Here is a 26,442-nt window from a genome sequence, read left to right on the forward strand (position 1 = left end):
CTACAGTGAAGGAAAAAAGCGAACTGCCATAATATGAATGATCAAAAGTAAGACGTATTCACCTTAGTCAAAGTGGCCAATGGTTGATACGGTAACTAGCCGGGAACACAAGGTACATAGGGGAGTCGTGAGGTATCTATTTACATGTTAAAAGTCAAAGAAAGGTTTTGGGCTCAAAGTTATGCTATGATATATGAACAATAACCCGAGCTCACAAGTATGTTAAACAAATAAGTATGAAAATGATGAAAACATATTTTACGCAAGAAAAGGGTTATGAAAGTTATGATGTACAGGGTATCTTTTTGAAAAATCAAATACATAAGTAAAGTCTCATGTTCATGCATTCATTGTTAAGTTTGCTTACATATGCTTACGATATCTGTAACATGTTATTTGTTTACTTATTGAGATTTCTTGAAATCTTACTGTTTTAATTTCCACTATCATTTCTCTACTCAGAATGGTAGAAGCTGTAATAGGTATTGAAAACTCCAATGACAAAGCGGAAGAGGACAACACCTCCTCCAGAGAGAATCGTGCATAAGATGGTCATGATCTCGCCCGAGCCTTTCAACTTGGAGCACCTTGAGACGATTGACGAGGCAATCACTGAGATACTTCATAATATTGAGTCGTTTAAATGGTGCATCAATTGGGATAAGGGTTGAACCTTGGAGAAACGAGTGAAGCCCGATCCCTTATGAAGAAAAAAAAAGAGAGATAAAGTCGAGACCCCGTAACACCCCTTCCCGTAGGTTACGAATATTACGAAACATTCACAACATAATGCCCGGTAAAGAGATTCATATCCTAAAATACCTCATTTATTGAAAAGCATAAAAACATAAAAACTGAACTGAACTGAACATAATTGTTTTGAAACTGAACGTAAAGTAATAAGAACATAAACTAATCCTACGAATGATATAAAAGAAGTCTAATTCTTGTGTGAGTAACACTTATTCCTTCCTAGGTCTTTGTACTAGATTTACTCCTAGCCATCCAGCTCTGCGTCATCATAATCACCATCAGTGAGAATTAAACATAGAAGAAAACAGAAAGACAAATAAAATGAGTCGAATACTCAATAAGTAGCATATCATACCGTAAAATATAATTTAGCTTAATATAAACTTAATTTTTGAAAGACTCTTCATACATACATATATCATCATAGATTCACATAGCATATCTATTCATCCTTAATCATGAGTAGAAACATACATAAACATGGTAAACATGTAACGTGAATGCATAAATAACTTGTTTATCTTGTCTTTCACTTAACATATGGTGAACCACGCTTGAGTCTGTGACACCACTTGACTTATCATGTAGTGAAAGACGCTTGAGTCCGTGTTTCACTTAACTAGCATATCTTGTCATAACATGGAGTGAAACACGCTTGAGTTCGTGTTTCACTTATCCTGCATATCGAGTCTTAACATGAAGTGAAACACGCTTGAGTCTGTGTTTCACCCAACTTGCATAACTTGTCATAACATGGAGCGAAACATGCTTGAGTCCGTGTTTCACTTAACTTGCATAACTTGTCATATCATGGAGTGAAACACGCTTGAGTCTGTGTTTCACTTAACTTGCATAACTTGTCATAATATGAAGTGAAACACGCTTGAATCTATGTTTCACCTAACTTGTGGTTAACCACGCTTGAGTTCGTGGTACCGTCTTAGCATAACTTGTGGTGAACATGCTTGGGTACGTGTCACCTTAAAACTTCTTATCTTTCTTAATGCATGTGAATTTATTAGGCTTCATTCCGTCAGAGATACTCAGACAATTAGAATGATTCCATCATGAGTATTTTAAATGGGATACCATAACAATGAGAATGATTACGCCAGGAGTATCTGCATAACTGAACTTGAACTGAATTTTGACGATCAAAATTATTTTGCCAGAAGTACCTCGCGTGAATTACTAATGGAGATGCTTAGACAATCATAGTGATTACATCGTGAGTATCATAGACATAACTGACTTGAATGTAACTCAAAAGATGTGACTTACTTGAGATAGAAACATTTCGTAACATGGCATAACATGTAATAGACAACATACTTAAGATGACATATTTGCAATAGTGAATACTACATGACATGACATACATGTAGCCAATGGCATACTTAACATGACATACTTGCAATGTATAGCAATGTATAGCAATACGTGACAGAATATCATATGTAACAGATGAATAATTTGTGACAGAATAAATGCTGTGTAACAGATAAATATCTAATCACTTGACATGACACATATGATAACATGCATACATACACTTTAGTTCCCTTACTTATCACTCATACACATTAAACTTAGTAAGTTAAAAACTAACTTACCTTGGTCTTCGTATTTCTGAACAAAACTCAAGTGCTATCATGAGAAATTGAAAGTAGTGATTTCTAAAAATTAAAACTTAATCACTAACAATTAGGAATATAGAAAAATATCAACTTAGAGTAAAATTACCATTTTACCCTCTACATGTGAAAAAATGACCATTTTACCCCTAACTTAAGGGTTTTGCATCCTAACTCTAAAAATACCAAAATTTACATACCTCATGTAAAATTTGTCCTAAAGTCAAGCATCCGTTCCGAAAAATTTAAAACTAAAGGCAACCATTAAAATTCTATAGGACTGAAAGTTACATGGGCTATTTCCTTTGATTATTGTTGTAACTCTTTCAAATTTCAAAACTCATGATTCTTCTAATATACTCATTACATATTTCTAAGAATAATCATGTTTTGAATCATGAACAAAAGTCATCAAAATCACTAAAACCATATTGAACTTTTTTTTTTCGTTTTTCTTCTAAGTTCAAAATAGATTTTTGTTTGTAACTTGTTTTGATCAACCTCTTGATCCATGATTTATAAAGATGTGATTTTCAAACCAACATATCACATGGTTTAAAAAGGTGTCCTAAAACAGGTTCAAGTTTCAAACTCAAGATCACATGGTTAAACATCAACCAAAACATAAATTTAGCCAAGAACATCATCACTTTGGCCTAACTGAATATTAGGGGTGCTACCTGCCCCCTAGGGGGAGGGGCCACCCCTCCCCCGCCCCCCGCCCCTGCATGGGCGGGGGTGGAAAATTATTCCCAGTACCCCGCCCGCTCGCCGGGGTGGGCCCCCATCTGTCCGTCCCCTCATCCCTCTTATTTTCTGGGTCTTAAATGACCCATAATCTATTTTTGGGCCAGATTGGGCACATAATCTATTTTTGGGACAATTTGAGCCCATAATTTAACTACAAATATATAAATATATTTAAAAATTGGAAATAAAATATATATAGATAGAACTATTAACTATATACTAAATTTCAACTATTAACTAATTAAATAATAATTATCATTAAGGCACTAATCTATTATAAATTACAATTTACAATTATGCAAATTAAGATTCTAGGAGAACTAATAAACTATTACAATATTATAAACTCTTCTAAAAATATTAAATATTACAAATTGTACTATTAATTACTGTAGAAACATTATACTTAATTGTAAATTAACAATTATAACTCATAACTTTTCAATTTGATCAATTTGGGATGACACTGTGGTGGTGAGTTCACTGAGTAGTGAGTTGTATCGACTGATGTGAGACTAGAATCAAGATCATAAAAGTTAATAAGTTATAAAACCTGAAATATTAATAAGTTAAAAATAAAACAAATTAGAATTATAAAGTTATAAAATGAAGCAAAAATTTAAAAAATTAAAATACAAATATTAAAAATACTAACCAAGATGAGATTGGGAATTTAGGATTGGGCAATTGGAATTTGAGATGAAGATGAAGCGGATGAGCATAGATCGGTCATTAGGATTCGGCATATGTATATTGAGAATATAAAAGCTAAAAAACATACAAGCAAAATAATTAGATACTAAAATATGATATAAAATTATAAATGCAAAAAACTAGTAAGGGACAAATTGTGCAAGCCTTGGCAATGGTGGGTCTAATACAAAATCATATTGCATCGGAGGTAGTTGTAGACGCTGTCTCATGTATCACTATATGTGATTCCCGTATTTGCGTGTATTTTAACTAAGTAAATTATTGCATTTATTAAGATTATGGGCTTTTTTGTTTTAAATTTTAGATGATTTACGTTATATTATTTTAAGATTTTTAATTGTTAATTCAATATGTTTTCTTGTTATTAATTATTGTTCATTATATAAATTACTCTTTATTTTAAATTAGTTTATTGTTGGGTTTAATTATTTTATTTTTATTTAATCACTACGTTTAAATTATTTTATTTAACTTGCTATTTTGAAATCCTTTTCGTTGGATCATTTTTGTGACCCAAGATGTGAGGATTGGATCTCATTTATTTCCCTCACCTTTTCTTTTTCCATTTTTCTTTTCCTCTTTTCCTTTTCTTCTTCTTTTCTTTTTCTCCTCTCTCTCTCTTCTCCCGCACGTGAATCCCTCTCTCTCTCCCCATCCGTGCGTCGTCCTCCACCCTGTGCCGCTGTTCATTGTTGTGGTCGTCACCGCCCCTTCCAATCTCTTCCCCTCTGGGTGGCGATCACCCCCCTCCGATCCCAGCCCCTCTCGTGCCGCCATGAGTCCCCACGCACGGCTTCAAGCCGTGGCACTCTTTGTGCTCGCATGCTGCCATTGGCCACCATCTCTTCACCACATCACCGGCTACCCCCAGCTACCTAACCCACTCATTCTCAACCCCGATCTGCCACCGGTGAAGCCCATCCACCCTCATTTCCGTTTTGAGTTTTTTGGACTTTAACTGTCCTCTACGCCGCCACCCACGGCCAACCACCACCACCATTAGCTTCACCAACATTCCTAAGTTATTCCCTAGTAATCTCAAGTCTTTATTTTGTCCCCGTTCAAAATCTAACATTTTGAAACCCACGGCCATAGTGCATTTTGTAATGTAACGTTGTTGTGCCACCACTTCTAGCACCTCCGTGATCATTCAAAAATTATATTATAGCACTGTAAGTATTTTTTCAAAGAACTTTTGACATTTAAATGTATTTTTGCACTAATTTATATTTACTGCGAATTGGTTGGTTGTGCCGGACTGAGTCCGAGGAGTAAGGGGCTGGTTGGATTGGAGGATGAAGTTGTTTGTGTTATTGGACTATGTTTTGATTTGCTGGTTGTTGAATATTTGTGTTGTGTCATATACAATGCATTTACACACATGTTCATGTTTGTAACTGAAAACTAGGTTTTCGTATAATTGGATACATGTTTAGGTATTTACTTGAAATACTGAGTTTTCATGTGAGAAATGATTTTGAGTGTGTTTGAAATGAATGGATTGACTGGTTGGAGAGAAAGGAAAAGAGACTGTAAGGATAGTGGTAAGCAGGGATGGTGGTATAGTTCCGCCTGTGATTCCCGCCTACGGTGCACGCGGTAGGGATGGTGGTAAGCAGAAATGGTGGTATAGTCCCGCCTGTGATTCTCACCTATGGTGCATGCAGTAGGGATAGTGGTAAGCAGGGATGGTGGTAGAGTCCTGTTTGTGATTCCCGCCTACAGTGCTCTGATAAGTACCTATTGTGTGAAAATGAACTGTAGGGATGGTGGTAAGTAGGGATGGTAGTATAGTTCCGCTTGTGATTCCCGCCTACGATGCACGCGGTAAGGATGTTGCTAAGCAAGGATGGTAGTATAGTCCCTGTAACGCCCGTCCTTGTGGTGGGTCATTTTATAAAATATTTTGAGAAAGGACGACGAGAATTATCGTCCAATTTAAAACTTTTTGCTTCTTCCCAAGGTGCAAGACTCTACATTTATAAAATAAAAATGTGCTTTTACAATAAAAGAGGTTTACAGCGGAAAACATCATTTTTAATAATAAAAATACCTCTCTTACATTTCAATGCTCATGCCTAGACTTCCGTGCTCTTCCCCATGGGCCGTGTCTGTCCTGACACGTACTTCATTTCCTTCCCTGTGGGGGGAGAGGGACATGCATAAAAACTAAAATGAGTCGAAGACTCGTAAGCATTACTTCATGCAGTTAAAATATAATAGCATAGGTTTTCATTCATGCATTCATCATTCGTACATACTACACATACATGCATGCGTGCATACGTGCGTTCATTTGAAAACGTCACTGGACGGGGTTTTCCTTTCTTTTCGTAAAACGTTTCACCCGCCAGTGCCTTCATTTCTTAAAGTGCGTTCGTGCATGCATACATACGTACATACATACATTCTTTCTTTTCACTTTCATAGGCCGGTACACACTGTTACGCCCCGTGTGTTAGGGTTAGCGGCCCTTTGACCTGGATTCCACCCGTGGCCATAAGTTGGGAATCCCTTTTCATAGGGGGCAGCACTGGGTGCACTACCAGTACTACTTACCCGGCATTGCAATCTGTCCATTCATTGGTACCCTTTCATTCATTCATGTGGCCGTTATGTATCTTCATACATTTCATGCTTTCATTCATTCTTTCATTCATTCATGCCAGCTCTGAAGAGCTGGAGCTTCATTCATTCAGTTCTTTCTTTCATTTAACATGAGAAAACATTTCTTTTCATGAGAAAACATCATTTCGTGAGCATGGGCTCGAACGTCCTCTCTCGTGACATCCACGAGCATCACCTCGCGGCGTTCACAAAAGTATCAGTTCGCACCGTCCATAAAACATAAAGCACGGGCTCAAACTTCGCCTTTCGCGGCATCCTTAAGCATCACCTTGAACGTTGGCCTTCGCGGCGTCCAGGAGCATCACCTCGCGGCGCTCGCGACAACGTCGGTCCGTGGGATCCGTCGAAGGCATCGACTCAAGCTTGTCTTTCGTGCATTTTCATCAGTTCGTTTCTTTGAAAATACATACAATAGATACATCTTATAGTCATCCATTCGCATGCGTACAATTAATAACTTTGGGTGCGTAAAAAGGGACTTTCATGGAAGGGCCGTACGTACATATACGTTTGAAAGCAAGACATCTTCTTTCGTAAACATTTTCTTAAAGAGAAAGCTTTCCATTTTCGTTTCGTAATTTCTAGAAAACTCTAGAAGGGCATGAACATAATACTTACCTGGACTCCATGCTACTTTCATACCATGTAGTCCATTCATGCGCGTGTCAGCTGGCAACCTACATACATACATAACCTTAACGTTATTCTCTATCTAATGCATAAGCAACTGAACTAGAAATAGAACTACACTATACTTGAAACACTCTCCTTCTATCCCGTGCACTTACGTGCCCTTCACTACGTTAAAACCTTCGGAGATCACTTACGATCACCACATCTTCCAACTCAACGTCTTGCCCCAAGTGCTCATTCACTAAAGTGAACCCATATTTACCTTAGGATTAAGACACTAAGACCTCTGTCTCATTCTTCTCATTAACCACGTTCTGACGCATGACTCAGACCAACTAAGTCACGCATCCCTTCCTTAGACAGTACACTCGTCACTATCTTCATGCATCTTAGCCCATACTAATCCTCATCCCCATCCATACAAGACACACGGTTCTACTCCAACTCTGAGGCTTAAGCACCATGTAACTATATTTAGGACAGATTACCCATTACATATGGTGAATCCGTCTGGTACACGTGTCTCACCAGATTACACATGTACCTTACTCCTTTTATCACCTAAGATCAACATATAACATGTTGATCACCTGCCCGTAGGGATGAGGGCCATATTCCGATACCAACATTCTCTTAACTCGGCTAGCATGACTCTTCATGCTATCCATCCCTTCTTACAGTTCATCCCAACACTTAGTACGATAAGGCTCCATTCACAACCACGCCTTGCGTCACATAGCTCGAGACTACTCTCAAGCTACACCGTGACCTTGTCACGTCAGCTGACATCATGTTACGCCACTTCTACGCCAACTTCTTACTCATCACGAGTATGGTTCCTCACGTACTCTTGTCACATCGTGACATGTCATCACGTTCTCGTTACGCCATTCCAAAGCTAACTCCTTATCCATCATAAGCATGACTGTCAATAACCACGTCACTTCGTGACGTTGCCCAATCATGCTTCCGCTGCGCACTCTTACACTTATTCTGCTACTACACCCATACTCCCAGCTATAAGTCTATCACGGTGACACTTGTCACCATAGACTACAGGCTACGCCATAACTACTTCGGGACACTGTTCCACAGTTCCCGACACTACTCATCACGTTCCACATCCATCAACCACAACCATCCTTATCTCTACGACACGTCACACGGAGTGCCGCTGCCTCGTGGAGTACATTCCACAAGTACTCCCTTCATACCCATCACGCCACATCACCATTATGGCATATCCGTCACATAGTGCATTACTCCACCATATGGAGTACATTCCACATGTACTCCCTTCATACACACCACGCCACATCACCATTATGGCGTACACGCCATATGGTACATCACTTCACTCATAGAGTACACTCCACATGTATTCCATTTACACACATTACGCCACATCACCATTATGGCATACTCGCCACATGGTGCATTACTCCACCATATGGAGTACATTCCACATGTACTCCCTTCATACACACCACGCCACATCACCATTATGGCATATCCGCCACATGGTGCATTACTCCACCATATAGAGTACACTTCACGTGTACTTCATTCACACACGACGCTATACAGAGTACACTTTACGTGTACTCTTCCCAATCCACAATACGTCAGGAGAGTATATTTCACATATACTCTCCTTATCTCACTTTATGCCACACATAGAGTACATTCAGTGTGTACTCTTCCCATTTCACACAACGCCACACCATCCATACGGTACATGCCCCACAACTACACTGCACAGCACAACCACACCATCATTATGACACAACTCCACAACTACATTACACAGCACAGTCCACAACACTTCACACATACGCTCAACACTTCACATATACAACACTACACAATATGCCCAACACTTCACAGTGCACTACACAGATAAGCCCAACACTTCACTACATAGAATGCCCAACATTTCACAGCACACTACATAGCGCATCTCAATACAACCCAGTCATTCCCCTAATACTAACAGCACAGTTCACAACCTAATCAACTAATCAATATCTATCATAATTAACGAGGGATAGAGAGTTATACCATCGACGGGATAACCCGTGCATTGCTCGCTGATTGTCATAGCCGATGACGTTGGAGAGGTCGTATGTGGCGGCTAACCCACGTACGTTGACTGTTTGGGCGTTTGGATAGCTAAGTGTGGTCTTGGAAGGGCTCGTGAAAGCCCTGTGTTGGTGGCTATGAAGGACGGTACACAGCGTACCTAACAGTGTACAGTGGCAGTCAGTCATGTGCAGTGACTGTCCATCACATGCAGTGATTACCCACCATGTAAAGTGGTGGTTTGGACCTAGGGCTTGGCTAAGGAAAATGCGGTGGATCTCGTGGTGGCGTCGAGGTTGCGCCACGGTGGCTCACTGCGGAGGATCTGACCGCATAGTGAAGGAGAAGCCGTGGGAGAGTGAGAGAGAGTGTGTGTGCATGGGTGACAGATCGGGGCCGTGGGTGGTTGGGTTGACTTGGTGGTGGCCTAAGGAGGTTGATGATGGTGGTTACCCACCGTGCACTGCCGTGCACGGCGTGCAACCCTTGTGTGGGTGAGGGAGGCCATGCGTGCGTGAGGGGGAAACCCATGCATGGAGGGGAGGCGACCGGCCATGGGTCACATGAAGGAGGAAGGAGGAGGTAAGGGGAGGTCCACGGTGGTGCTAGGTGGCCGTGGGTGGCCGTGTACGGCGGCGCATGGTGGAGAAATGGGTTAAAACCCATTTTCTTGGGTATGATGTGTGTACTCGACGGAGGAGGAGAGGGAGGCTGAGCTTGCTAGAAGATGATGGCACGCAGGAGGAGAAGCTGCTGTGGGAGTGGTGGCGTCGTTGGGCGGCGCACGACGGCGCTACGTGCTTCAAGCCCATTCGGGCTTTGCATTTCCAAGGGAGAGGAAGAGAGAGCGTGAGAGGGAGAGGTTGCCATAGGGAGGCTCATCGGAGTGGGAGCAAGCCGTTGGTGGTGGAGGTGATGGTCACCAGCGCACGGCGGCGCCGGGCTGTGAGGGAGAAGCTACGAGTGTAGGGGCTGCGTACAGCATACGCCGAAGGAGAGAGGGAGGAGAGAGAGAGGGGAGGGAAAAGTGAGGGGGAAAGAGAGAGGGTCTGGGTTTATAAATCCTGTCCCTTCGCCTGGGGATCCTCAAAAAAATCTAATGTTGAGATATTAAAATACTGATTTGAAAATGCATAAATGTTAACTTAATTAAAAGCACTCAGAGGAATTAAGGTAAATATTATTTTAAACTAACTTTAGTTTATAAAATAATATTTCTTCATCATTAATAAATGATGAAGTCTTATTTAATATATTTAAAAGGATGAAACCATTTAATTTAATTAAAGCTTTCAACATAATTTAAATCTCAATAATATTTCAAATAACTGGAATCATTTTAATAATTAATATTAAAATGATCTCCGACAATTATAATATTTTGGAACTCTTCAAAATATTATAATTGTCTCTTTTAAAAACAAGTTTAACTCAACGATACTGGAAATACCTCATATAAATATTTCCAGTACATTTAAACACTGGGCGTACTTTAGAAGTCACCTAATATCTCGAGAGGCACATCGTCATGATTCGGCACACATGACAATGCTTATAGTCGCTGGAAAGAATGGCAAATTGTTGTATAATTCTGTTATCAGAATTTGCTTACGTCAGAAAGGAGGAGCTTTACGTAAGAAAGAGAGAAGCTTACATCAGAAGAGAGGAGCGGGGGTTACAGTCCCGCCTATGATTCCTGCCTACGGTGCATGCAGTAGGGATGGTGGTAGAGTCCCGCCTGTGATTCTCACCTACAGTGTCCAATAAATGATTACGTTGTCGGTTTATGATTTAATAGTTACGAGCACATTTTCTGGAAAAATGGTTGGTTTTGGTTTGGGTCATTTTTTGGAAAAATGACGGATATTATTCAGGACGTGTTTATGGTCAAATGAGGTTTTTGGCGTGTGTTGGAAAATAATTATTTTAGGGTTTGTTTGTTGGTTGCATTAATGCATTTTTATCTCGTGAGTTGTTTGGATTATTACTTACTTGTGGTACTGTTTTATGGTATCACAGATTTTGATGCAGATGAGGACGAAGAGCCTAAGGATTCAGCTCTACCGGAGAAGTGATTTGGGATCACTTGCTCGTGTATTAGGATTTGTCTCCCACTTTTTGGCTATGTATTTGGTTTGTTTTATATTTACATTAGATGACTGTATAACTTTTTTAAATTCAATTTATTTTGGATATCTGTATTTAAATTTCTGGTATTTAGTTGGCTAACTTTTAATTAACCACTGCGACTTTTGTTGTGCACTTCTTGCATGTTGCACACACTTGAGCACTTATCGTTGGGATGCGTGGCCCGTGTTGTCATCATCTCGACATCACGATTCCTGAGTTTCTGTACGTGGGAGTCGGGGCGTCACACTATAACAATATAATTTGAAATGATCTTAATGAATACCAATTAAATGAAAATAAATTAATTAAAAAGAAATTAGAAAATAAAATTAAAATAAATACTAGATCCAGGCTGATCACCACCCTTCTCCTCGACGTCGGCCTTCTCATACTCAAGAACATCCAGAACATGAATTGGAGTTCCCTTGTTCCAATTCTGCGTGCAAATCAAAGCCTCCATAGTGGTAGTAGCTAATGAACTCTGAAATGAATCCAATACACACCTTTCGGTGCTAAAGGCCGACGAGGCTACGGTGCTAAGAGGGATGGCCAAAAGACTGCGGGCTATCTCTCAAAGGATAGGATACTTCACGGCATTCATCTTCTACCAACTTAATATATCGAAGTCTCGTAAAAATGGTAGAAGCTCTGCTGCTAAGTATCTGTCTGTCTTTGACTAAGCCTGTACAGAACTCCAGATGAAGGGGGTTTGTTCAAACCTCTCACCCCAATCCAATCTACATCTTTTCTCACTATTGACTTCTTGAACCGGTGGGGGGGGGGGGGGGGTAGGTGTAGGTGCCGCAATATTACTACCCTGCAGGACGATAAACTCATCAAATAATCTACTAAGGGTTTCCCGAACCCTTGTTGCAATAGGCTCTGCCCATGGTTGCCCGTATGCAAGGCCCAATCCAAATACCATGCCATCCACCTTAAACCTTGGGTCAAGGACGACAGCCACATATAACAAAATATTAGCCCTAGTAAAATATTCCCAATACTTGTCGTACTTTGACCTCATAACCAATGCCATCTCCCGTAGCCTAATGTGACTACTCGCGACCATGTCATCTAATTCTTCTCTTACCTTACATATTTGCTGACAGAATTGATGAGATGTAGGGTACAAAGTTCCAGATATCGTCGTGGTGACCTCATAAAAAAGCCTAAAAAACTCTACAAAAATAGATACAATTTCCCAATCATCATCTACAGGTTTCCCCAATCCCCCGTGATTATCAAAACATTTAATATATTGGATGTCTTCATCACCAATAGTGCAAATGCCAGCTTATATTCTTTGGCCGCCTTCAACATAAAAAATATTGAGTTTCATCGTGTAGGCATATCAGTACAAAGGCCCTTATTGGATTTTAGGCCAGTTGACCTCGAAGCAACCTTGAATTTCTCCAACCTCGATGGAGAAGATCTCACCCATCTCACAACAGTCCTGACTCGAGCAATCGAGTCATGAAGATCTCTCAAACCATCAGTAAACAATAAGATTCTAAATATGTGCTGCACATCTCACATGCAGACACTCACCACCCAAGATTGTCTTATTTGCCTATCTAAGATAGGTTTTCAGATGTTCCAGTGCGAGATCATTAGACGAGGCATTATTAACTGTAACTGTAATAACTCGGGTCAACCCCCACTCCTTTATTGCGGCCTCCAAGGCCTTTCCAATTGTCTCATCCTTATGATCAGTGATTTGACAAAATTTTAGATTGATGTCCAAGTATCAGTGGTAAGGCAAACAAATTGACCCGCCAATTCACCCCTCAACTTCTCTTTTTCAGACCAAAAATATTTTTTTACATCCTTTGCCACCATGTGGTAACAATGAATATTAAACTTTGGTTCCAAGTAGCGAGCAAATGCTTGGAACCCTTTCCTATCAACAACTTGAAAAGGTAGCTCGTCCATGATGACCATACGAGCTAGGTGTCTTTTACACTCATTGGGATCATACTTAGTATACCTCCTCAAAGTTGCACTCCCACTAGACCCATCTGCCATTTTTGGAAGTCCAATTTCTAGCCTAGATTGGCTCTTCTCTTGTAATGATCTTAATATTGGACTTTTTTTATATTGCTCTTCTAAGTGCACCTTTAATTGTGAGGTACATTGTTTCCTATAATGATATCCATAGATTTTTCCACAATGGTTACACTTGGCTTGGGGGTTATTGGGGTCACCATCCTCTAATTTGATGAAATGAGCCCAAATTATAGAAGGAGGTTTCTTACTGGGCTTTGGGGCTGGGCAAAGTGCCGTAGGGTAGGTGTTGGGCCAGGGATAGGGGTAGGAGTAGGGGTAGGTGTAAGGGTAGGGGTAGGGGTACCCTGGGCATGGAAATGAGAGCTTGCACTAGAATCTGCTGGCATATCCATGAAGTCAAGTAAACAAGAAATCTGAAATTATAGCAAACAGAGCAACATGCCAAACAATTAACATCCAAGTATTAACATATATATTGGAAGTTGGAAGATCAAACATCAATGATCAAACATCAAACATAAAAAAAATGAAAATGTTTACACCCTTAGTTGGATTCAATTGATGAAAATGAATATCATTATTGGACACTATTGGACATTATCATAATAAAAATAAAAAGTATTTAAAAAATAAAAAATCATTAGAGAAATATATTCTGATAAATTGATAATAACATTTTTCATTTATAAAATATATATAATTTTCATTTAAATACATAAAGAAGTCAATTCACTGCTGCTTTCCGGTCTAGCAACTGGCTTTTGCAATGTAACAAACACCACATGTTTTAATTTAGAAATTTCTTTTTACAGGTAAAAAAAATGTATTGAGAAATTTCTACTAGCGAAGGATATGAAATCAAGCAATTAAACCTAGAATCATGAACATATCTCTAAATCAGGATGCTATGATAAAGACCCCCATTTGACCAGAGACTTTACTAAAACATTCTTTATCACCTTTTAAGTTAAACACAGCTCAGTGACACCTATTTAAAAAGATCACCATAGAGTTGTGGTCACAAGTGTAGCCCCCGTAGTCACAACAACCTTTTGCTCATACTTTGGAATTCTACGTATTGAAACTATCTCGAAAGCAAAAAATCAAAACATAACAAACAATAAAAACAACTCTCAAAACCAAATATCCAAAATCTCGCACAATGACAGTCATCTTCACAATGATTACTTGGGAAACCCTAAATTAATTTCGGGATTTCAATCTTTGAAACCCCTAAATTATTTTAGGGTGAATCGAAACCCTAAAATAATTTATTTAGGGTTCCAATTTGAAACCCTAAATTAGTTTAGGGGTTTTAAAAATTGAAACTCCTAAATTATTTCATGATATTTCGAAAAAAATAAAAAATAAACCATGTAGTCATCAGTCACGGACAGATTCACACACGACTACACAGTACACGATGTTCATCAATCATTCAAACCACATGCACAATCAAGTCTCCACTGCACACAATTCACAAAATCCCATCCTCCATCTTCGATTACACCCCATCCTTCCTCCAATCTTCATTTCATAAAATAAATATCACAAAAAATTAAAGTAGATTTAGGATTTCTTACCTTCGGCGATGGAGATGAAGACAGAGTCATGGAAAGCTACAACGACGGTGACGAAGATGCAGATTGACGAACGCAAGCGACCGAGCGGCGAGCGATCGAGCGAGAGCAAGACACCAGAGAGAGAGAGAGAGAGAGAGAGAGAGAGAATCTAGGTAGGATAATCTCATCGGGGGGTGGGGATCTAAACAAAAAATGAAATGACGCCGTTTTTTCATTGATGAAACGATGTCATTTCATTATTTGTATATTTTAAAAACAACCCAGGCATCGTTGTTTCATGCCTGGGTTATTTTTTATATATATACTTATATATATAATTATATATATGTATATATAAACGGGGCGGGGGATTTGCAGGGAGGGGGTCGCCCCCGCCTTGGGGTTCAAATGTGGGCAGGACGGATAGGAGGCTCTGCCCTTTTAAACCAGGGCGGAGCGGAAGAGGGGCGAGGCCCCGCTGCCCACCCCTACCAAATATCTCCTCGTATAAAATTTCATATCTTCGAAACTAACATCAAATATCTTCAAACTAACATTATAACATGTATATAAGAGGCTTAGGATCCTCCAATAAAAATATCAAATCCATTGGATTAGGATTAAACCATAAAAGATTTAAACTTTCTAAAAACAGAAACTATTTTTCCTCTTCCAGTTTCTAAGTTTCTTGATCTAACAAAACCTTTCACCAAAACTTTTAATCATGTAACAAATCCTCAACCAATAATCATATACACATGTTAACAGTACTCCATAAAAAGTTTGGACCAACAACTATTCATTAGCTTGGTCAAAAACTCTAAAATGTTACACGCTCTCCAGTTTATCTTCCAGAATAACCTTTCTAGGGTTTAAACAACTTTTTACCAATCAAATTATCTACAAATGGAATAAAGGTATCCACATAAATTAGACTAAAAAAGGAACAACTTTAATGAAGGAAACTTTGCGAGAAAACACTTACAAAATCTTCGAATTAGGCGTGCAAAAGAGATAAGAAAAATTGCCCGGAAGTGTCTTTTGTGTTCTACCAGGGAAAAGTGTAAAGGAGGGTTAATTTTCGAGGGAAGTGGACTTGAGAGCCTCCTACGAAAGTTATGGAAAGTGATAGGACTGAAGGAAAACTTGAGTGTTGGCCTTTTCTTCCCATTACAATAAACAAAAATTAGTCCAAGATCTTTTCTCAAGGTGGAGTGTAAAAGTGAAAGAGTGAGGTGGCCCTTTAGTTTTGTACTTCAAGAACCTTCTAGGCCCTTCTTTTGTAAAGATCTGGCCAGCCAAGTGGGGGTGCAAAACTTAGCCAAGAAGCAATGCTAATATGGTCGAATTCATGGGCCTTAATGGGCTTAAACCGAATGGGCCTAAATTTTAGGGTTTTAAGAGGGTTTGGATTGCTATGAAGCCCAAATCAAATATCACTTGGCCCAATCAATTTTTCAAGATTAACAAGGTTGGATAATGATGTTCTAATACAAATTTGAAGGACTAATAGCATGTGGAAGTATTTTAATCAAGTGATTAAACACAATGCTAGAAACTGATTCATTTAAGTTTTGGAAGTCAACTTTATGGTTTGGGTAAAACCATTTAGGATTTCGATTTCAACCATGCTTTTGGCCTCTCTGTTGGACTCCAACCATATAGGATTTCACTAGGGTAATAATCATCTTTGGTTTGGCACAAATTGGTTGGTCGGATGGAATAAAGTTTTTGCTTAGGTGGCATGATCTCACACCTTAATTCCTTCAAATTCATCAAACGTTTCTCATTGTGCCAAGTGTCTAATACTATTCACTAAGTGTGGCTAAAATCTTGTCAAGTGTCCAAATAACACTTCTCTAATCTAATTTGGACATTCTACACTGTGATTTTGAAAACACTACATTTGGTGTGCTTACTGAGGTTACTGTTCACTCTAGAAAGTGAATAATAAATTTAGTACTGAAAAATCCTAAATATTCATATTAACTTATAGTGAAAATCGTTTACTGAAATTCAATCTTGAAGGCCCCCTAAAAATGAATTCATAGTTTCGAAAAGGTGTTTTGTCCAAAAATACGAAAAAGGACTTATTGTGTCATAAAATCTTAAATAATCAACTGAGTCTAATGGTGCAGACCATAACACATTCGAACACTTATAACTACCGCAAATAATTAGAATCGCATTTCTGGCACCATAATGAGTTATAGCACTGACTATGTTAACAGACTAAAACCTACGCGATTGGTCGATTCGTGAAAACTTATGGGGTTTTTACTAGATTCCAAAAGCCAATAGAAATTCCACCTTTGAATTTCTAGCGGGTTGTTACAGGGGAAGTCTTGTGATAACTTATTGAGAGAGTGGTTGAGTGCGACAGTGGCTTTGGGTGGCTGGAAGTGAAGGCGGCGCAACTAGGAAGTCCCTAGGTGGTGCGAAACTGAGAGAGGGAGAAAGAGAGGGAGAGAGAGAGTTTAGAGAGAGATGGAATTGAAAACTCAAATAACCGAGAGGGAGGAAGGGTGAGTGTGATGGTCGTGGCTTACCTGAGGAAGTGGTGCGATGGGACTAGGATGGCCTACAGTTTCTAGCACTGTGGGTGCTCCTCCTATAATACCCCTCTCCTTCCTTCTTACGTACGCTTCTTCTTTCTGACGTACGTTCCTTTTTTCTGACGTAAGCAAATTCCAAGGATGAGATTATGCAACAGCCTATCCTTCCCCCTAACGACTGCGAGCCTCGTCATGAGTGCCGAACCACGATGGCGTGTCTCTCAAGATATTATGTGACTTCTAAGGCACGCCCAGTGTTTTAAATGTATTGGAAATATTTATAAGGAGTATTTTTAGTGTTATTGAACTAAGTTAATGTTTACGCATTTTCAAATCAGTGTTTTAATCCTCCACCGTGAGATCGTTTTGAAGATCTCAAGACGAAGGGACTGGGTTAAATACCCAGTCCCCTCTTCCTTCTCCCTCACTTTTTCCCTCCCCTCTCTCTCTCCTTCGGCTTGCACTGCATGACACTCCACCATGCACGATTCCTCCACTGCCCAGCCCGGCGCCGCCGTGCACCGGTGAGGGTCACCTCTGCCCCCACCGGCACCTCCTCCCTCCAGTGAGTTCTCCCATGGCGGTCTCCCTCTCTCACGCTCTCTCTTCCTCTCCCTCGGCAGTGCACAACCAGAATGGGCTTGATGTTGTTGCGCCGCCGTGTACCGTCCTCTAGCGCCACCACCTACACAACAGCTTCCCCTTCCACCGGCCATCATCCTCTGGTAAGCTCAGCCTCCACCTCACGGCCACCTTCGTCCCATGCACGTACAGGTTCACTGTACATATCCCTAGCGCTGCCTTGCGTGACTGCCTTGGCCACCAGACACCACCACGAGCTCCTCCTGATCTCCCCCTTCCTCCTCCAAGTGACCCGAGGCCCATAGCGTCCCTCCACCGCACGGGCTTCTCCCCTCTACAATGCATAGGTTCTCCTCCCTCCATCACCATCGGCGTGTGACCGCCATCTCCAGCCTCTTCCAGCCACCACTGACCCATCCCAACCACCCATGGCCCCAATCTGCCACCTATGTATGCACACTCTCCCTCACGGCATCTCCCCCTCACACACGGCCATTCCTCTATCCACCACCGTGGACCACCGTGCCACCACCTCCGAGCCTCCATGGCTCCACCAACAACCTCCCTTAGCCGAATCCTAGGTTCAAACCACCACTTTTTGTGGTGGGTAGCTATTACACGTGATGGACAGCCGCTGTGCATGGCTGACCGCCACTGTACACAGCTAGATCTGCCGTGTTACACTCCTTGCCACCATCACAAGGCCACCTTGAGCCCTTCCAAGACCACACTTAGCTATCCAAAAGCCCAAATAGTCACTGTACATGGGTTAGCCGCCACATACGACCCTTCCGACATCATCGGCTGTGACGATCAACGAGCAACGCACGGGTTATCCTGTCGATGGTATAACCCTCTATCCCTCGTTATTTATGTTAGCTGTTGATTAGTTGATTAGGTTGTGGACTGTGATGTTAGTATTGTGGAATTCGCTGTATTGTGATGTGCTGTGTAGTGAAGTGTTGGGCATTATGTGTAGTGAAGTATTGGGCATATCTGTGTAGTGCGTTGTGAAGTGTTGGACATAGTTGGGAAGTGTGCTGTGAAGTGTTGTGGACTGTACTGTGTAGTGTGGTTGTGGAGTATTTGCTTTATTGGTGACGTGGCATGTGGAATGGGAACAGTACATGCTGAGTGTACTCTGTGTGTGGCGTAGTGTGGGATAAAGAGAGTATATGTAAACTATACCCTCCTGACGTATTGTGGAATGTGAAGAGTATACGTGGAGTGTACTCTGTGTGGTGTGATGTGTGTGAAGGGAGTACACGTGAAGTGTATTCCATGTGGTGGAGTGATGCACCGTATGGCGGGTATGCCATAATGGTGATGTGGCATAGTGCGTGTGAATGGAGTACACGTGGAGTGTACTCCATGTGGTGGAGTGATGCACCATATGGCGGGTATGCCATAATGGTGATGTGGCGTAGTGTGTTTGAAGGGAGTACACGTGGAGTATACTCCATGTGGTGGAGTGATGCATCATACGGCGGGTATGTCGTAGTGGTGATGTGACGTAACGTGTGTGAAGGGAGTACACGAGAAGTGTACTCCTTGTAGTAGAGCAATGCACCATGTGGTGCGTATGCTGTAATGGTGATGGGTCGTAGCATATGAAAATGGAGTATACGTGGAGTGTACTCCACAAGGCAGCGACACTCCGTGTGGCGTGTCGCAGAGATAATGATGGTTATGTGATTGATGCGCATGGAATGTGATGAGTAGTGTCGGAAACTGTGGAACAGTGTCCCGAAGTAGTTATGACGTAGCCTGTAGTTTGAGGTGACAAGTGTCACCATGATGGACTTACGGTTAGGAGTATGCATGAAGTAGCAGAACAAGTGTAAGAGTACACAGCGGAAGCATGATTGGGGAACGTCACGAAGTGACGTGGTTACTGACAGTTGTGCTCGTGATGGGTGAGAAGTTAGTGTAGAAATGGTGTAGCAGGAACGTGACGAGATGTCACGATGTGACAGGAGTACGTGAAGAGTTGTACTCGTGATGAGTTAGGAGTTGGAGAAGAAATGTTATAGTGGGATATCAGGTGACGTGACAAGGTCACGGTGTAGCTTGGGTGTAGTCTCGAGCTATATGACGTGACATAAGGCATGGTTGTGGACGGCGTCTTGTCGTGTTAAGTATTGGGATGAACTATCAAGAAGGACAGGTAGCATGAAGAGTCATGTTAGCCAGGTTAAGAGAAGTCTGGTATCGGAGTATGGGCCTTGTCCATACGAGCAGGTGATCAACATATTATATGTTGGTCTCAGGTGATAAAGGGGAAGGTACATGTGTAATCTGGTTAGACACATGTGCTGGACGGATTCACCAAATGTAATGGATAATCAGTCCTTTGCACAGTTACACAGTGCTTAAGCCTCAGAGTTGGCTTAGAGCCGTGTGGCTTGTATGGATGGGAATGAGGATTTAGTATGGGCTAAGGTACATGAAGGTAGTGACAGGGTGTATTGTTAGTATTGGGATGTGGAATTCCATCAGTCTGAATCATGCGTCGGAATGTGGTTAACAGGAAAAGGAAGACGAATGTCTTAATGTCTTAATCCTAAGGTGAATCACGAGTTCACTTTAGTGGATGAGCACTCGAGGCAAGACCTTGAGTTGGAAGATGTGGTGACCGTAAGTGGTTCCCGAAGGGTTTAGCATAGTAAAGTACACGCAAGAGCACGGGATAGAAGGAGAGTGTTCCAAGTGATGTGTAGCTCTATTTCTAGTTTAAGTTGCTTATGCATTAGATAGAGAATGACGTTAAGGTTATGAGTATGCATGTAGGTTGCCATCTGACATGCACATGAATGGACTGCATGATATGCAAGTAGCATGGAGTCCAGGTAAGTGTTATGTTCATACTCTTCTAGAGTCTTCTAAAATATAAAAAAATGAAAACGAAACTCTTGTCCTCACGATGCTTTACGAAAAGACACGAAAGACGTTTTACGAAAGAAAATGCTAATTGTTTAAAGGTATACGTATGTACGACCCTCCTTGGTAGTCCTTTTTACGCAACGAAAGTATTGATTGCACGCATATGAATGGATGACTATACGCTGTATCTATTGTATGTATTTTCTAAGAAAATCCATGAACTGATAAAAATGCACGAAAGACATGAAAATAGACGCTTTTATGGATCCTATGAACTGACGCTTTCATGTGTGCCATGAGGTGATGCTCATGGTTGCCATAAAAGTTGACGTTTAAGGTGATGCTTATGGATGCCATGAAAGTTGACATTAAGCCATGTTTTAAATGATGTTTCCCATGAACGAACTGTTAAATGAAAGATAGAGCTGAAATGAACTAAAAAATGAAAGACGATTTTCGGGCTTATGCCCCAAACGATATTTTTCTCATGAATATGATGTTTTCTCATGAAAAGGAATGTTTTCTTATGAAATGATTGTTAAATGAAAGAAAAGAAAAGAATGAAAGCTCCAGCCCTTTAGAGCTGACATGAACGAATGAATGAAAAGCAAAGAAAGACATGAAAGCATGAAATGTATGAAGATACATAACAGCCACATGAATGAATGCAAAGGATACCAATGAATGGGCAGATTGCAATGACGGGTAAGTAGTACTGGAAGTGCACCCAGTGCTGCCTTTTGATTGAAAACGGATTCTCAACCGGTGGCCACTAGCGGAGTCTGGGTCCAAAGGAAGACCACTGACCCCAACACACGGGGCGTAACAGTGTGTACTGGCCTATGAAAGTGATAAGAAAGAATGTATAAACGCATGTATGCATGAACGCAAGAACGCACAAACTTTTAAGAACTGAAGGCACTGACGGGGGAAACGTTTTATGAAAAGAAAGCTCCATTTCAAAAGAAAGCCCCCTTTCAAAAGAAAACCCCGTCCAGTGATGTTTTCAAATGAACGCACGTATGCATGCACGCATGTACGTATAGTATGTATGGAATGATGAATGCATGAATGAAAACCTATGTTGTTATATTTTAACTATATGAAGTAATGCTTACGAGTCATCGACTCATTTTAGTTTTTATACAAGTCCCTTCCCCTCACAGGAACTGAATGATCAGGACAGACACGGCCCATGGGGAAGAGCACGGAAGTCTAGGCATGAGTTTTAATCGTACGAGATACCTTTTTATTGTAAGATTAATGTTTTTCACTGTAAACCTCTTTTATTCTAAAAGCACATTTTATTCTATAAATGTTGAGTCTTGCACCCTGGGTATGCAAGTAAAAAGTTTTAAATCAAACGGTAATTCCCGTTATCCTTTCTAAAATTATTTTATAAAAAGTCCCACCACAAGGACGGACGTTACACCTCCGACGTCCTCTGAGTGGTCGACGGTGGTTGGCCACAACACCCAGTGGTTTTGGTCTGTAATGACCAAGAGAAAGTGATGGACAAAGGGTTTGACAGCGATGATGCAAGTCTTGGTGGGGGAAAAGCTCACTGTCGGTGGCCTCTATGGTGGAATTAGGTGAGGTAAATGTCTAGGTTGGATGTGAGAATGGTTTTCTCTATTTGTAGAGATTGCTATGTTGGGCTAGTGTGTATAATGTTTCTTATGTTTATTTCTAAGGGTCTCTTGAAATTTTATAGACGATGGAGAGGGAATATCGTGAGTCTTTAGGAGACTGGATAGAGTTTGGAGTTGGGAGTTGGTGTCAATTTAGGGATATTGTTTAAACTAGAAACTAAGGGATAACTATGTCGATAAGGAAACTTCTTAATGAAATACAAACCCTTTAATCTGATTAGTTGTCAATTTCGAAAATAATCTAAATAAAATTAAATAGATAAATAAATAAAAATAAATAGAATTGAAAAAAAATTGATCTTAAGTCTTATTTGGGTTCGTATATTACAATTCTTCCCCCCTCTCCCCCCCCCCCCCAAAGAAAAAAGCTCGTCCTCAAGATAACGTACCTCAATCGAATAAATATGGATACTTGATCCTCTTTTTCCGTGTGGTTGCTCTAAGGCACTTTGACCATAGGAATGGTCTTCTTGCGAAGTACTTGAGCCTTTTGTGCAAGAATCCCTACTAGAAATTCCTCATAGGTGAGATCCTTGCGGACTTGGAGAGCTCGTACTCTAGTACGTGTATAGGGTCTGGAACATACTTTTGAAGCAGAGAGACATGGAAAACATCATGAATGGTGGATAGTTGTGGTGGGAGGGCCAACCTGTATGCTGCAGCTCCAATCCTTTCTAGTATATCGAAAGGGCTTAAATATCTCAGACTCAGCTTACCTTTCTTACCGAACCGCATAACTCCCATCATCGGCGCCACCTTCAAGACCACTTTGCTTCCTACTTCAAATTGCAATTATCAACGCGTCTGATTCACATATTTTTTCTGTTGCTCTTGTGCAATGGCGAGCATTCTTCCGAATGGCTGCTATTTTCTCATGCATATCCTGAATAATCTCATATCCAAGGATTCTACATTCTCTCACTTCGTCCCAATAGAGGGGTGACTGGCACTTACAACCATAAAGAACTTCATATGGTGCCGCTCGAATGTTCTCTTTGTAACTATTTTTGTACGCAAATTCAATCAAAGGTAAGTATTTAATCCAGCTGCCCTTGAAGTCTATTACGTAGGCTCTAAGCATATCCTCTATATCTGTACTGTCCTCTCTGACTGTCCATCTGTCTGGGGGTGAAAGGTTGTACTGTAAGTCAACTCTGTCCCTAACTCTTTCTGTACACTCCTCCAAAATGTTGAAGTGAAATGGGTGTGCTTGTCCGACACAATCTTAGAGGGGATTCCGTGCAGTTTGACAATTTCACATACATACAACTCTGCTAACCTATCTGTAGAATACATTATCTGAATCAGAATGAAGCGAGCTGTCTTTGACAATCTGTCAACGATTACCCAAGTTACATCCTGACCTCCTGGTGCCTTAGGAAATCCCAACACAAAATCCATACCAATTTCATCCCACGTCCAAATAGGTATAAGGAGTGGGTGTAATAACCCAAAAGGCCTATGATGCTCTGCCATGACCTGCTGGTAAGTTAAACATTGAACCAAGTAGCTAGCTATCTCTTGCTTCATACCACTCCACCATACTGTTGCTTCAAATCTCTATAGTGAACAATCAAGACTCTTTGGTACTCTTTCATCCAAACAAGCATAGGCACGTGCTATAAAAGAGTGTGTGGAACCCGAATCCAATAAAAAAGTAGCATAACGAGAAAATAATAAAAGGGTACTTGTAACCACATTATTAGATGTCTCTACGTCTCTTGGGGTAATGGCAAAAACTTTGGTTGGTGCGGTAGCCCTCTGGCCACTTTGTAGCTGGAACTAATTTCACATTCCCACTCATGTCTTCTTCTATCAAAGTGGCTCGTGTAACCAAGTTGGTGAAGTTATGGATCCTCAAGGGTATCAGGCAACTTTGAATTCTCTGATGCAAGCCTCGTCCAAACTTTTCGCATTTCTTTTCCTCATCTTGAGCTAGATAACTTGAAAACCGTGATAATGCCACAAACGTCGCGGTATAGCTTTCCACCATCATGGTTCCCTATACTAGGTCAATAAACTGCCTAGCTTTTGCCTCACGGAGTGCTGAGAAAAATATCGGTCCAAAAATGCTCGTTTGAAATGATCCCAAGTGATGGGTACCGTCTCATCAAGTACGAGCTGTAGTAGTTCTCGTGTAGTGGTCCACCACTCATCCACCTCATTTGCCAGCATGTAAGTGGCATACTACACTTTCTGTTCATCAGTACAAAAAAGAGCCCTGAAAATCTTTTCCATTATTTTGATCCAACTTTCGACATCGAGTGCTTCTGCCTTGCCTTCAAAAGTCAGAGGATGCTACTGTGTAAACTGGTTTAGGGTATAACTAACCCTGGGATTCCTGGCTCCCAAGCCTTGATCATTAGCAAAATACCAGAGAAGTCTGGTAGCAGCAGCAGCTATCACCTCTGGTTCGTTCAGTGGAGGTTGCGAGGAATCCTACGTATTTCCTATTCTAGAATTGTTTCCTCTAAAAATATACCGAATCTCTTGACCTGGGCTCTGATACCAATTTGTAACACCCTTTCCCGTAGGTTAAGAATATTACGAAACATTCATAACATAATGCCTGGTAAAGAGATTCATATCCTGAAATACCTCATTTATTAAAAATCATAAAAACATTAAAATTGAATTGAACATAACTGTTTTGAAACTGAACGTATAGTAATAAGATAATAAATTAATCCTATGAATGACATAAATGAAGTCTAATTCTTGTGTGAATAACATTTATTCCTTCATAAGTCTTTGTACTAGATTTACCCTTGGCCATCCAGCTCTGCATCATCATAATCACCATCTGGGAGAATTAAGCATAGAAGAAAACAAAAAGACAAACAAAATGAGTCGAATACTCAGTTAGTAGCACATCATACCATAAAATATAATTTAGCTTAGCATAGACTTAATTTTTGAAAGACTCTACATACATACATATATCATCATATATTCACATAGCATATCTATTTATCCTTAATCATGAGCGAAAACATAGATAATCATGGAAAACATGTAACGTGGATGCATAAATAACTTGTTTATCGTGTATTTCACTTAACATATGGTGAACTATGCTCGAGTCCGTGACACCGTTTGACTTATCATGTAGTGAAGCACGCTTGAGTCTGTGTTTTACTTAACTTGCATATCTTGTCATAACACGGAGTGAAACACGCTTGAGTCTGTGTTTCAATTATCTTGCATATCGTGTCCTAACATGAAGTGAAACACGTTTGAGTCCATATTTTACCTAACTTGCATAACTTGTCATAATATGGAGTGAAACACTCTTGAAAACACATGTGAGTCTTTGTTTCAGAGACATGCTTGAGTCTGTCGCACTTTATCATAACTTGGTGAACACGCTTGGGTCCGTGTCACTTTAAAACTTTTTCTCGTTCTTAATGCATGAGAATTTATTAGGCTTCATGAACTTTTCTAACATGACATGTGCTTGTACATGACATAACATAACATGGCATATTCTTGTACATGACCTAACATAAAATGGCACAAATGATCCAAGTACTACATAAGTACTACATGAACACGGGATACATAATCTAAGTATTACATGAACATGGCATACTTGACTTAGAATTACCACATGAACATTTCATGGTTTCCGTGTGATTTTAGTAACATTCAATCCATTAAACAACAAAGTCATTCATACAAGCACAATGTCATATTTCATCAAAGATCGTGAAAGGAATCTAACCTTGACTTGGCTTTTGGCGTAGCATAGATAACCATCATAAGCATATCATATTTTCATACATAACAATAATATTTGCAGTACGCATGCATTTGTATGATCATACTATTTACCTCTTAGCACTGCTTCCTGATTGTTGACTTGTAGCGCGTTACC

The 26,442-nt window shown here is 40.4% G+C and overlaps 1 long non-coding RNA gene across 1 annotated transcript; it reads right to left on the reverse strand.

The window, feature by feature from the left end:
- Positions 1-1,362: 1,362 nt before the first annotated feature.
- On the reverse strand, positions 1,363-25,823 carry LOC121267800. The gene is made up of 3 exons (XR_005941084.1): positions 25,731-25,823; positions 25,366-25,368; positions 1,363-1,609 (listed from the first exon to the last, which is right to left on the reverse strand). It is a non-coding gene; the product is annotated as an uncharacterized LOC121267800 (long non-coding RNA).
- Positions 25,824-26,442: the final 619 nt, after the last annotated feature.

The sequence above is a fragment of the Juglans microcarpa x Juglans regia genome, chromosome 5S (assembly GCF_004785595.1).
Source record: "Juglans microcarpa x Juglans regia isolate MS1-56 chromosome 5S, Jm3101_v1.0, whole genome shotgun sequence".
NCBI lineage: Eukaryota > Viridiplantae > Streptophyta > Magnoliopsida > Fagales > Juglandaceae > Juglans > Juglans microcarpa x Juglans regia.